The sequence below is a fragment of the Gossypium raimondii genome, chromosome 1 (assembly GCF_025698545.1).
Source record: "Gossypium raimondii isolate GPD5lz chromosome 1, ASM2569854v1, whole genome shotgun sequence".
NCBI classification, from domain to species: Eukaryota; Viridiplantae; Streptophyta; class Magnoliopsida; order Malvales; family Malvaceae; genus Gossypium; species Gossypium raimondii.
Window position 1 is genome coordinate 17,901,684 of NC_068565.1, and position 11,492 is coordinate 17,913,175.

The following is an 11,492-nucleotide window of genomic DNA, read 5'->3' on the forward strand; positions in this document are numbered from 1 at the left end:
GCCAATTCAGTGGAATGCCTACAGAAGATCCTCATCTTCACTTAAGACTTTTTATGGAAGTGAGCGATTCTTTCAAGTTAGTCGGAGTACCCGAAGATGCATTACGACTGAAGCTGTTCCCATATTCACTAAGGGACGGAGCTCGTGCCTGGTTGAACTCATTGCCATCGAGCTCTATTTCTACAGGGCAAGACTTAGCTCGGAGATTCCTCATGAAGTATTTCCCGCTGAGCAAGAATGCCAAGTTGAGGAATGAGATCACTGCCTTCCAAAAAATGGATGATCAGTCCTTATATGAGCCATGGGAAAGGTACAAAGAGTTATTACGAAAGTGCCCTCATCACGAAATCCCACATTCATTCAACTTGTTACATTCTATAATGGTCTCAACGCTCACTTGAGGATGGTAGTGGATGCCTCTGCTAATGGTGCTCTCCTTTCTAAGTCTTATAATGAGGCTTACGAAATTATTGAGAGGATTGCCAGCAACAATTATCAATTGCCAACCAATCGAGTAGCGTTAGGAAGACGAGTCGCTGTAATACATGAAGTGGATGCTCTCACTGCACTCGCATTTCAGGTATCTTCAATATCCTCAATGCTTAAAAATCTTAACACTAATGGGTTTAACAGTTTTGCAGCCCAACCACTTAACCAATTTGATAATATAGCCTGTGTGTATTGTGGGGAAGGAAATTTGTTTGAAGAATGTCCATCGAACCCGGAATCAGTATATTACATGGGTAACCAAAACCAAAATCGAGGGAGGTAAGGACTGCAATCCAATTTTTATAGCTCATCGTGCCGAACTCACCTGAATTTTTCCTGGAGTAACCAAGGGGCTAGAACCAGTAACACTTACGCCCAACCTAGATTAACTCAGCTGCCTAGTTTCCTCCAACAAGTTTAGAAACCAACCCAAGTGAAACCATCCAATAACTTATAGAATCTATTGAAGGCATACATGGCAAAAAACGATGCCATTCTAAGGAATTTGGAGAATCAAATGGGCCAGATTGTTACTGAACGCAGGAACCGACCACAAGGTGCTCTACTTAGTGATACGGAGAATCCAAGAAATCTGGGGAAGGAACATTGTAAAGCGTTGACATTGAGGAGCAGAAAAACAATAGAGCCCAACACTGTCAAAGTTGAAAAGGAGGTATCACAGTTAGATGTGGGTATCATCTATCCCATCTTAGACAGTTCATGGGTAACCTGGTCTAGTGCGTGCCAAAAAAAGAGGTATCACGATCGTAGAGAACTAGAACAATGAGTTGATACCGACTAGAACGGTTACGGGATGGAGAATGAACAAGGCGACTAGGAAATATCACTTTCCTTTGCCATTCTTAGACCAGGTGCTGGATAGACTCGCAGGACGAGATTACTACTATTTTCTTGATGGATACTCAGAGTATAATCATATTACAGTAGCACCGGAAGATCAACACAAAACGACATTCACCTGTTCGTACAGTACGTTTGCATTTAGAGGCATGCCATTTGGTTTATGTAATGCACCTGCTACATTTCAAAGATGTATGATGTCTATTTTTACTGACATGGTTGAGAAATATTTGGAATTTTTTATGGACGATTTTTTAGTATTCGGAAATACTTACGATGATTGCTTAGCCAATCTAACTAAGGTACTAAGGCGATGCGAAGAAACGAATCTCGTACTCAACTGGAAAAGTGCCATTTTATGGTACGGGAAGGAGTTGTTCTAGGGCATCGGATAACGAGACATGGGATTGAGGTAGATAAAGCAAAGATAGACGTTATTGAGAGACTCCCACCTCCATCATCTGTAAAGGGTGTTAGGAGCTTTTTGGGACACGCCGATTTTTATCGAAGATTTATCAAGGACTTCTCCAAAGTTGCTAAACCCTTATGCAAATTTTTGGAGAAGGACTCTATATTCAAGTTTGATGAGGAATGGTTAAAAGCCTTTAACAATTTGAAGAGTCGATTAGTCATGGTACCCATAATTGTCACACCAGACGAGGATTTGCCATTCAAATTGATGTGTGACGCAAGTGACTTCGCAATTGGAGCTGTCTTGGGCCAGCGAAGGAACAAAGTTTTTCGTCCCATCTACTACGCAAGTCGAACCCTAACAGGAGCTCAACTAAATTATACAGTAACAGAAAAAGAGTTACTTGCTATTATGTTTGCTTTCAACAAGTTTCGATCTTATCTGGTAGGTACCAAAGTGACTGTCTATATAGACCACTCGGCAATTAAGTATTTACTTACGAAGAAAGACGCTAAGCCGATGTTGATTCGATGGGTACTTCTACTTCAAGAGTTCGATCTAGAAATTCAAGATCGGAAGGGAGTCAAAAATCAAGTAGCAGATCACTTGTCCAGATTGGAGCCACAAGAAGGGAATTCTCCTTTTATACGAATTCAGGAGACATTTCCAGACGAACATATCCTGAAGGTAAATGATGTCCATAATACCCCTTGGTTCGTTGATATTGCTAACTATTTAGCTTGTAGTTTGATGCCAATTGATAAGACGTATCAACAAAGGAAAAAGTTTTTTCATGATGTGAAGTACTATTTCTAGGAAAAGCCATATGTGTTTAAAAAGTGTGCAGATCAGATGATCAGAAGATGCGTGGCAGAAGATGAAATACCAAAGATTTTATACCATTGTCACTCAGCTCCAAGTAGGGGACAGTTCGGAGGTACACGTACAGTGGCCAACGTATTGCAAGCCGGATTCTTTTGGCCAACATTATTTAATGATACATATGCTTACGTGAAGAGCTGTGATCGACGTCAAAGTGTTGGAAATGTCACCAATAGAAATGAGATGCCTCGAACAAACATCATTGAGGTAGAGTTGTTCGATGTATGGGGTATTGACTTTCTTGGTCCTTTTCCTCCATCTTGCGGTCACAAGTACATACTAGTAGCAGTAGACCATGTGTCTAAGTGGGTCGAGGCTGAGGCATATCTGACAAACGATGCTAAGGTTGTGATGAAGTTTCTGTAGAAGCATGTGTTTACAAGGTTTGGAACCCCAAAAACTAGCATCAGTGATGAAGGATCCCACTTTGTGAACAAGTGGTTAAAATGGTTATTAGACAAGCATAGAGTGAAACACAAGGTTGCAACAGCTTACCATCCGCAGACAAATGGGAAAGCTGAACTGACAAATAATGAGATCAAAGGCATACTTGAAAAGGTAGTCTGCCTGAACCGACGAGATTGGTCCAAAAGACTAGATGATGCTTTATGGGCTTACAAACCAGCATACAAGACACCTTTAGGAATGTCACCCTATAGGTTGGTATTTGGAAAAGCCTATCATCTACCTCTAGAGTTATAGCACAAAGCTTACTGTGCTCTTCGACAACTCAACCTGAATCTTAAGTTTGCTAGAGAGAAACGGATGCTCCAACTCAATGAGCTAGAGGAATTTCGAATGTTCTCATACGAAAACACCAAATTACTCAAAGAAAGACTCAAGAAAATACCAAATGGCATAACAAGCACATTCGAGTTAGAGAATTTGAAGCAGGTCAGCAAGTCTTGTTATTTAATTCCAGATTGAAGTTCTTCCCAGGTAAGTTAAAATCACGTTGGTCCGGTCCATTCACGATTCAGCACGTCTATCCATATAGAGTTGTTGAGCTCCAAGGTAGGGAGGTAATTTCCAAGTCAATGCTCAGTGTTCGAAACATTACTACGGAAAAAACCAAAACGGGATAAAATCTTGTTCAGTTTATCAGATATTTAAATTTTCTTATTTTTAATAAATTATTTAGGGTATATTTTCGGGTTTATTATGTTTAAATAAATTCTATCTAAGATACTGAAACTTAAACGGGACCGCTTGTGACCCCTCCAATCTTCCTGGGAATTAATTTTTACATAATTTTCCGAGAAATTATTCCTTGAATGACAAAATAAATTTTTAATTTTTCAAATAAGAGGGTCAAATTATGATCCAAGTTTTAAATTACAACGAAATTTCAAATTTTCATTAAGTCTAGGGACTTAATTGAATTATTTTTAAAATTTGGTTGCTAATTTCGTAAATAATAAAAACTAGGTGCCTTTCTTTGTGAATATTTTCAAAAGCATCTAGAATAAATATCTTTAATATTATTAATAATTTGATAAAATTTAATATATAATTATATTATTTATAATTTATATATTAATTTTTATCAACTTAGCTTAGAATTAGGATTAATTAGGAACTTTTTATTTCTGCAAAATAAAATAAGAGATGGGAATCAAAAGTAAATATGGACAAGTAGTAAAGTCTAAAGTGTGGCAATAGGTATATACATGTCTAGGATTGGATCTAGGAAGAGCTTAGTACTTAAGCAGTCAAATTGTCTCACCTCCTCTTTTTTGGAATCCTACCTCGTGTATAGTATCTATTCACTTTAAACAATGAGGACATTGTTCATTTTAAGTTGAGGGGACCGAAAATTATTAAAATTATTTCCACTCAGAGAAAAATTTTTCTTTTAATATTGAATATGATACATTTTTGTTCAATAAATTTGAATTTTGCTAAGTATGCTAAATGTAAGTATGAATAAAGTTTGATTATTTCAATAAATTGTTATGTTAGCTTAATAATGATATGAGATGTATTTCTAATAAAGCATGCAAATCATACCATAACATTTTAGTTCTTTAGGAAAGTTAGACATGCATGAAAGTTTAAGTCTTTAGAATTGACTTAGTAGTTTCTTGAGGCGAAATCCTCGGAAGCATGGAACGTTGAAAATGATTTAGGCAACTGTTTGTTGGACCGTTTGAGCCTTTCAAGCCAACCATGGTGAAATTTTTATCCTTTGAAACCCAACTTTGAGACTTTATGGCCTAATTTAATTTGAACCCTTACAAAGTTAGCCATCACTTTTCTTAATTATCTTAAAAATGTATCAGACACTAGACTCAGTACTATTTAGAGTATTCTTTGAAAATAAGTTTGGGGGAGTTGCAAAGAAGTATGAAATGCTCTAAAAACTATAGCTCATGCAGTAAAATACTCGAAAAAAAAGAAGAAGCATATGTACTTGAAGTAAATTGCACTAAAGAGCATGTGAAAAGGAAAGAAAAGTTGATGTATTGAAAGTAATTATTTCGAAAGGTCCGATACAAGCTGAGTCTAGGGTTTTTTTTTAAAAGCTAAAATTATCTATCTTTTACCTACCCCTAAGCCCAGCCACGTTACAACCTTGTTAAAGACCCATTGATTCAAAGTTCCAATGTTACCTACATTAGTGGAGAGAAATTGCTCTGTTCAACATATGAAGACATTAGTTAAGCTTAATGATTGCAGTTTAATTTTGAATAAGGGATTAAAATCAAATTGGTAGGGATTAACATGTCTTTATTAAGAAACATTTAGTCTAATTTTGCTATTGTATTAATTGTTGAGATTAATTTGAACGATATATATACTTGAGTAGCATAATTATCAAATTTCTTGTTTTTTAGCATAAGTATATTGATTTCATGATTTTGGGAAGAATGTTTTTCTGAAGGAGTTTTTCAAAAAGTTTTTCTGAGAAAATTCTTTTAGAAATTTGTGCATTACTCGAGATGAGCAATGATTTAAGTTTGGGGGTGTGGAAACACAAAGATTTATATACTTTCTCATACCTAATTTTACTTAAAATCATGCATTTTCGATAGAATTTTTGTCATAAAATAATTAATTTTTATAAAATAATTAAATTGTATTAAAAATTTTAACATGTTAATTTTTATTCAATTTTACAATTATTTTTAGTGAATTTTGATTATTTTTGACAGATTCATACAAAGGGCGAAAATTGACCCAGCAGACACCGTTAGAAGAACAAAACCGAGAAGCAATTCGAAGTAACAAGGAAAAATAATTTCCAGCCTAAGACGGTCCAAATATGTGCATTAATTCATAATTTAATTAATTTTAATTTATTCCCAATTTAATTTAAGCTAAATAAATTAATTTTAATTAATTATGGAAAAAGGGCCCAGTTGAATCGCACCAGTTGAACCAAATTGAGCGAACCGAACCAGCCACCAATTGGGCAGCCCAGAACCGTTCAAATGCTGACCCAAATCAGAATTTTTAGCTGATTAAATGAGCTGCAAAAAGGCCTTTGGAAGACTTCCAAATTGCATTCAAACCTCACCTTAAATTAAGGCTTTACGGGTTTGCCCTAGGCTAATTTTAGCAAAGTTGAAAGTCTCAACTTTTCGATGTAGGATGGCCGGCCATGAGGGGGCTCATTGGCTGATGAAATTTGATATTTTTAGCATCCATCCTCAGCTATATAAACCCCCCTTTTCTGCCCATTCAAATCATCCCTCACACTCTCATTCGCTCTTCTCCTCTCTCACTTTCTCTCAACATTTCCTTCCCATTTTTCCTTTTGCTCAAGTGCTGATTTCTTCTCTTGGGAAAGGTCCTCATAAGCCATTGTTGAGCAGAAATTAATGTGTTCATAAGCAACCTTGATAGCCAAGGACAACGGGGAAGGAAGAATGGAGAACTCAGTCAAGTCGCAGAGAAACACCAGATTTGCTTCTTAGTCTCTATCTCTTTAAATTTCGTTGTTGTTTTGACAAACATGTTTATGAATATTTATTCTATTGAAATGGTTATTTTAATCAATCTAGCTTGAATTTAATTCGTGTTGGGTTGATTATATCTTGCCTGCTTGAATTATTGAAATTGTGTTTGTGCTGTTATAGGCCTCGGTAAAATGCTTGATTAAGTAAAATCATGCCTAAGTTATTCTTGCAATATTAATTGTTAGATGACTAATGAATTAATTATTAAATCATATTGAAATTGTAATTAATTGACACAATACTTAATCAATGCATGTTTATTCTTCTAAGGTAGCTGAAGTTAATTTAGCATTGTATTTGGCGATACATATGCCTTGCATAACTTGCAAGATTATTGTGATTAAACTATTTCAAGGTAGAAATACTGAGTTACCTCACTTGATCTTTTATATGCTTGTGAAGATTGATTAATCGCTTGGATTGACTTTGGAAAATGTTCAAGAGATTGATTAATTTAATAAGTATGTATGAGCAGTAGTTAGAAAATTATCGAGTTGCCGTGAATTTGTTCGTAGCAGTATAAACATAAGTTTAATAATTCTAAGTTAAAGGAATGTAATTAATCCAACACAATTATATCATCTTGATTAAAATTTATTTGAAATCGAGCATTAGAACCTTTTTATTTTTAATTTTTTTACTTAGTTTTTAACCCTTAGTTTTTAATCATCTCTAAACCAAAATATTTTCGATCACCAAAGTGTTTTAACATTAATTTCATAAATATTCCTTTTTACAGTCCCTGTGGGTACGATAACTCGACATTTACTTGTCACTTTATTACTTGTTGCGATTGTATACACTTGCACATTTTCGTCGTTCCAAGTACATAGCAATTTATTTAACTTAACATTAAATGAATGAACTCTTATTTTACTTAATAAATGTTACCAATACATAACCACGGCACGAAAGTGCTATCAGGAGTACCGAAGTACAACAGGGGCACGTATGTGCGAACAGGGGTACCGACCAACTAATCTGTGACTTTCACCTTCCCTCGATTTAAATCTGGTTGAGATTTACCTTGATCTAAATAAATAATTATACTCAAATAAGTGTTTCAATCAATCTCAATTATTCAATTAAATCCATAAATCACATTTATGCATAATTAAAATTTCACCCCTAAAATTTTAACTTCTCTACAATTTAGCACTTAAGCTCAATAAATGAAATTCATGCAAATTCATCCCTAACTCAAGATAGCTGAATTTCATATAAGTCCCTATCAACTCATACAATTCATTATTTCACAATTTACACCATGAACCTTTTATATTTTTCAATTTAACCCCTAATTGACATTTTCAACAAAATTCACTTTACAAAAGTTGTTTATCTAACAACATATATTCTTATTCTTCCACCAAACATCAATTTCACATAATTTCATTCATGGTAACACCTTAGACTTTTAACAATTTTGCAAATTAGTCCTTGGGCTAGCCAGATTAAACTACAATGACTTCAAAAACGTAAAAATTATTAAAAACGGAATTAAAATTCTTACCATGCAATCCCAAAAGCTCAAATGAACTTTCAAGCTCCAAAAATGGGTTTTCCAAGCCTAATTTAAGTGGAGAAGAAAACTCATGAAGATGAGCACTAATTTTTCTATTATTTGTTTTATGATTATTTTACTAAATTACCATTTTAACCATTATTTTTAACCTTTAAAAATTAACTAAACGATGCCCATTTTTGTACATTAACCATATCAATGGTATAATTACAACATAAAACCTACTACCATTTAAATTCATAGCTAATAACTCTCTTTAATATATAGAACTCGAGTTTTGTACCTTTTGCAATTTAGTTCTCTTTATCGAATTAAGCATGCAAATGGTAAAATTTTTTAACGAAATTTTTATACGATACTACTAACTTGCTGTAGACATTAAAATAATAAATAAATAGATATTCTCAGATCAAATTTTTGGTCCCAAAACCACTGTTCTGATTTCACTGAAAACGGGCTATTACATGTCACAACATTTTTCTGCCCTGACAATCATAGTGGAGCATACACTGAATTGCCGAGGCATTACATATTGCAAAATTTAAACAAGAAAGCATTCATGAAGCTAGGCCTTTGACTAAAAATATGGATGGAGCATAGAACTACCTCCTTGGCTACTCAGTCATTAGCTATAATGGAATGTCCCTAACAATTTTTATTACACAGTCATACTTAGATCCACCTTTCTAATCAATAGCACTATGGAGCAAAAAAAGTGGTGTTGTCCTATTAACGATGCTGAAGCATTGGAGTGTTTACTATATTTTATTTCAACAATATGTAGTAGCATTGTTAATAATACTAGGTTGTAGAATCCCTAAAGCATTAAATGGTACTCACTATAATTCAATAAAAAGGTGCAGAGTATAAGGCATCCTATTTTTAGAAATCAATTTCCAAGCAATCTAGCCTCAACAAAACTTACCAAATCCATTTTTACAAATTTAGGCAAATCGAAAAATAATATTTATAATCATCATCGAACATCATGAATAAAAACTGTAGTTCGTATAGACAAACAATATATCGATAGTCACAATGTTGTGGCAAAATACACCTATATGCAACAATATGGATATATCCTAAATACAAAATGCAACCTAAAGGCCCAATACACCCCCAAACCTAAGGGATGTTTTGTCCCCAATGCATGAAACAACATAAACATAAGTATATGCATGGATATAGAAAAAAAAATAATATGCAATGTATTAAGAAAAGAAATAAGGAAAGAAAAAACTTATCGAACTTAGACCGGATTGTAGGTGCATCATTCAAGTCGTCTCATAGTCTTGCGGGATTTGACTTTGTACCTCATTTTTCATTTCAAAGTGGTGCTCTCTTAACCTTCCTTATCAATTTCTGTAAGATCATTGATCAATTGATCGATTGCTTTGTCATGCTCAGTCACGAAAGTCGATGAAGACATGGGTACAGAAGTTTTACCCTTATTAGCAGTAGTGGCAGTCATAGTGGCAGCGGTAGTGGTAGTGGCTTGCTCATCTTTTTGTCCTTCTTCTACAGGGTCCTTAAATGTAGATTTTCCCAGCTCATCCTCAACAGCTTTATCCTTAGGAGTGGCTTCTTCTTCCATAGAATCACTACTAGTAGCAGGCTGGTCTGGCTCCTCCTCAGAGTCATTAGATGATAGTAAGGTTGATGGAAACACAGGAAATGGTGGCATGGGTTTTGAAAAATTCTTCTGAAAGGATCTTCGTATGGCCAAGTCCTGACTTTTTGCATAAGCCCAATACTAAGCCTGGCGTGAATTGAGTTGTCCTAACTCTTCAACAAGGTGGTACAATTGGACTTCAAAAAAGGACAACCTTTACTCTAGCCATGTCAAAGAATGTAAGATTTTTTGGTTAAGAGAATTACGAGAGTTAGAAGACATTACTATGGGAATTTGCATGGCAGGTGAAGCTTGATGGTGTTGGGTTTTACAAAAATAGCTCTTGTTATCCCACCCTTGTTGAGGGTAACATCCTTAGCATCACTTAATGGCACATTTGCTACTTCACACAGGGCCGAGATAAGAGAAGGGAAGTTTAAACTGCCAACATTCTTATCTACACACTTGTGAACTTCCTGGAATATAATTCTCCCAATATCTATCCTTCGACCTTGAATAATATAATGCAAAAACAACATTCTCTCCTTTGAATCTTCATATTATGTGTTGATGGCATCAATCTATTTTTCAGGAAGTGATACCAGACTTTCCCTGCTAGCTTCAACACAACATGCTCAACGGTGTAACAGTCGTGGCTTGAAATAGTCCACCATGTTCCTTCAACATACAAATCATTCAAAACTTGTGATAATCTTACTAGTGTAATATTGTTAGAAAGCTCCAAATGTTCATCTTCAACCTCCCCGAGACCGAAATGGGTATTTATTTGGTATTTTTTTGTTAAATAAAGCTCCAAATAATTTAAGTATTTTTTTTGTTAAATAAAGGGTCAAATTTTAAACCAAACACTAATTTCTTTGAGGTTTTGAGTTTACTTTTAGTACAGGAGCTTAGGATCCACAAAAGAGTTGCCATTGGGCTTAAGACACTACTAGAAAGGGAAATATTCAACCTTTTTATGCACAAAACTATAACTCTTACCTTGCTCCACCTCCACTCCTAAGTAGATCTATAGTGCATCTCCCTTAACCCTTAATGTTCCAACCTTTAACCCTCTAAATCACCACATCGAAAACTTTCAGTTGAAGCCACCAACCACCATACCTAAACTATGCTTAAAACTGCCACCCCTTCTATCTCTAAACCTTACCATTAGTTACTCATCCACCTATCCAAAACTGGAACCACCTTTACCATGTTTTCTAACTCTGACGCTAAGAGTCCCTTTGTCGAGCACCATTCCACGAAGTGAACAATCCGCTGTAATGTATATGCTACAACATATGCAGTGGTAACAACAAGTTTATTGGAGATACTCAAAAATACGAGATGACTCAATTAGAGATGCTTTTAAGAAAATATCTCATGACACGTTTGTCTTTGTGCCTAAATTTCCAAACTTTATATTTGAACTATGGAATCCAATGTCGAGGAAGAAACAAGGTGAGTTGAGTAAAACCAAGGACGATGAAGAAAAAGATGGGTAAGATTCAGAAGGGTTTGCAAATAAAGAAAAATGGAGGATCTTTACTTTCTTTTATTTTATTTTTTAGGATATTTAAAGTTTTTAGGATTAAGTTCTTTTAGGAATTTATTTCTCGCATAATAAAATAAGAGGTGGAAATCATCAATAAAATTGAAAAAATTGCTAAATAAGAAGTGTGGCAATAGATATGTACATGTCTAGGATTGGATTTGCTTTATAAAAGCTTGGTATTTAAGCAGTCA

The 11,492-nt window shown here is 34.8% G+C and overlaps 1 non-coding gene across 1 annotated transcript; it reads right to left on the bottom strand.

Annotated features, from left to right (window-relative positions):
- Positions 1 to 242: 242 nt before the first annotated feature.
- On the bottom strand, positions 243 to 349 carry LOC128032695 (small nucleolar RNA R71). Its single transcript, XR_008188972.1, has one exon. It is a non-coding gene; the product is annotated as a small nucleolar RNA R71 (small nucleolar RNA).
- Between the last annotated feature and the right edge of the window lie 11,143 nt (positions 350 to 11,492).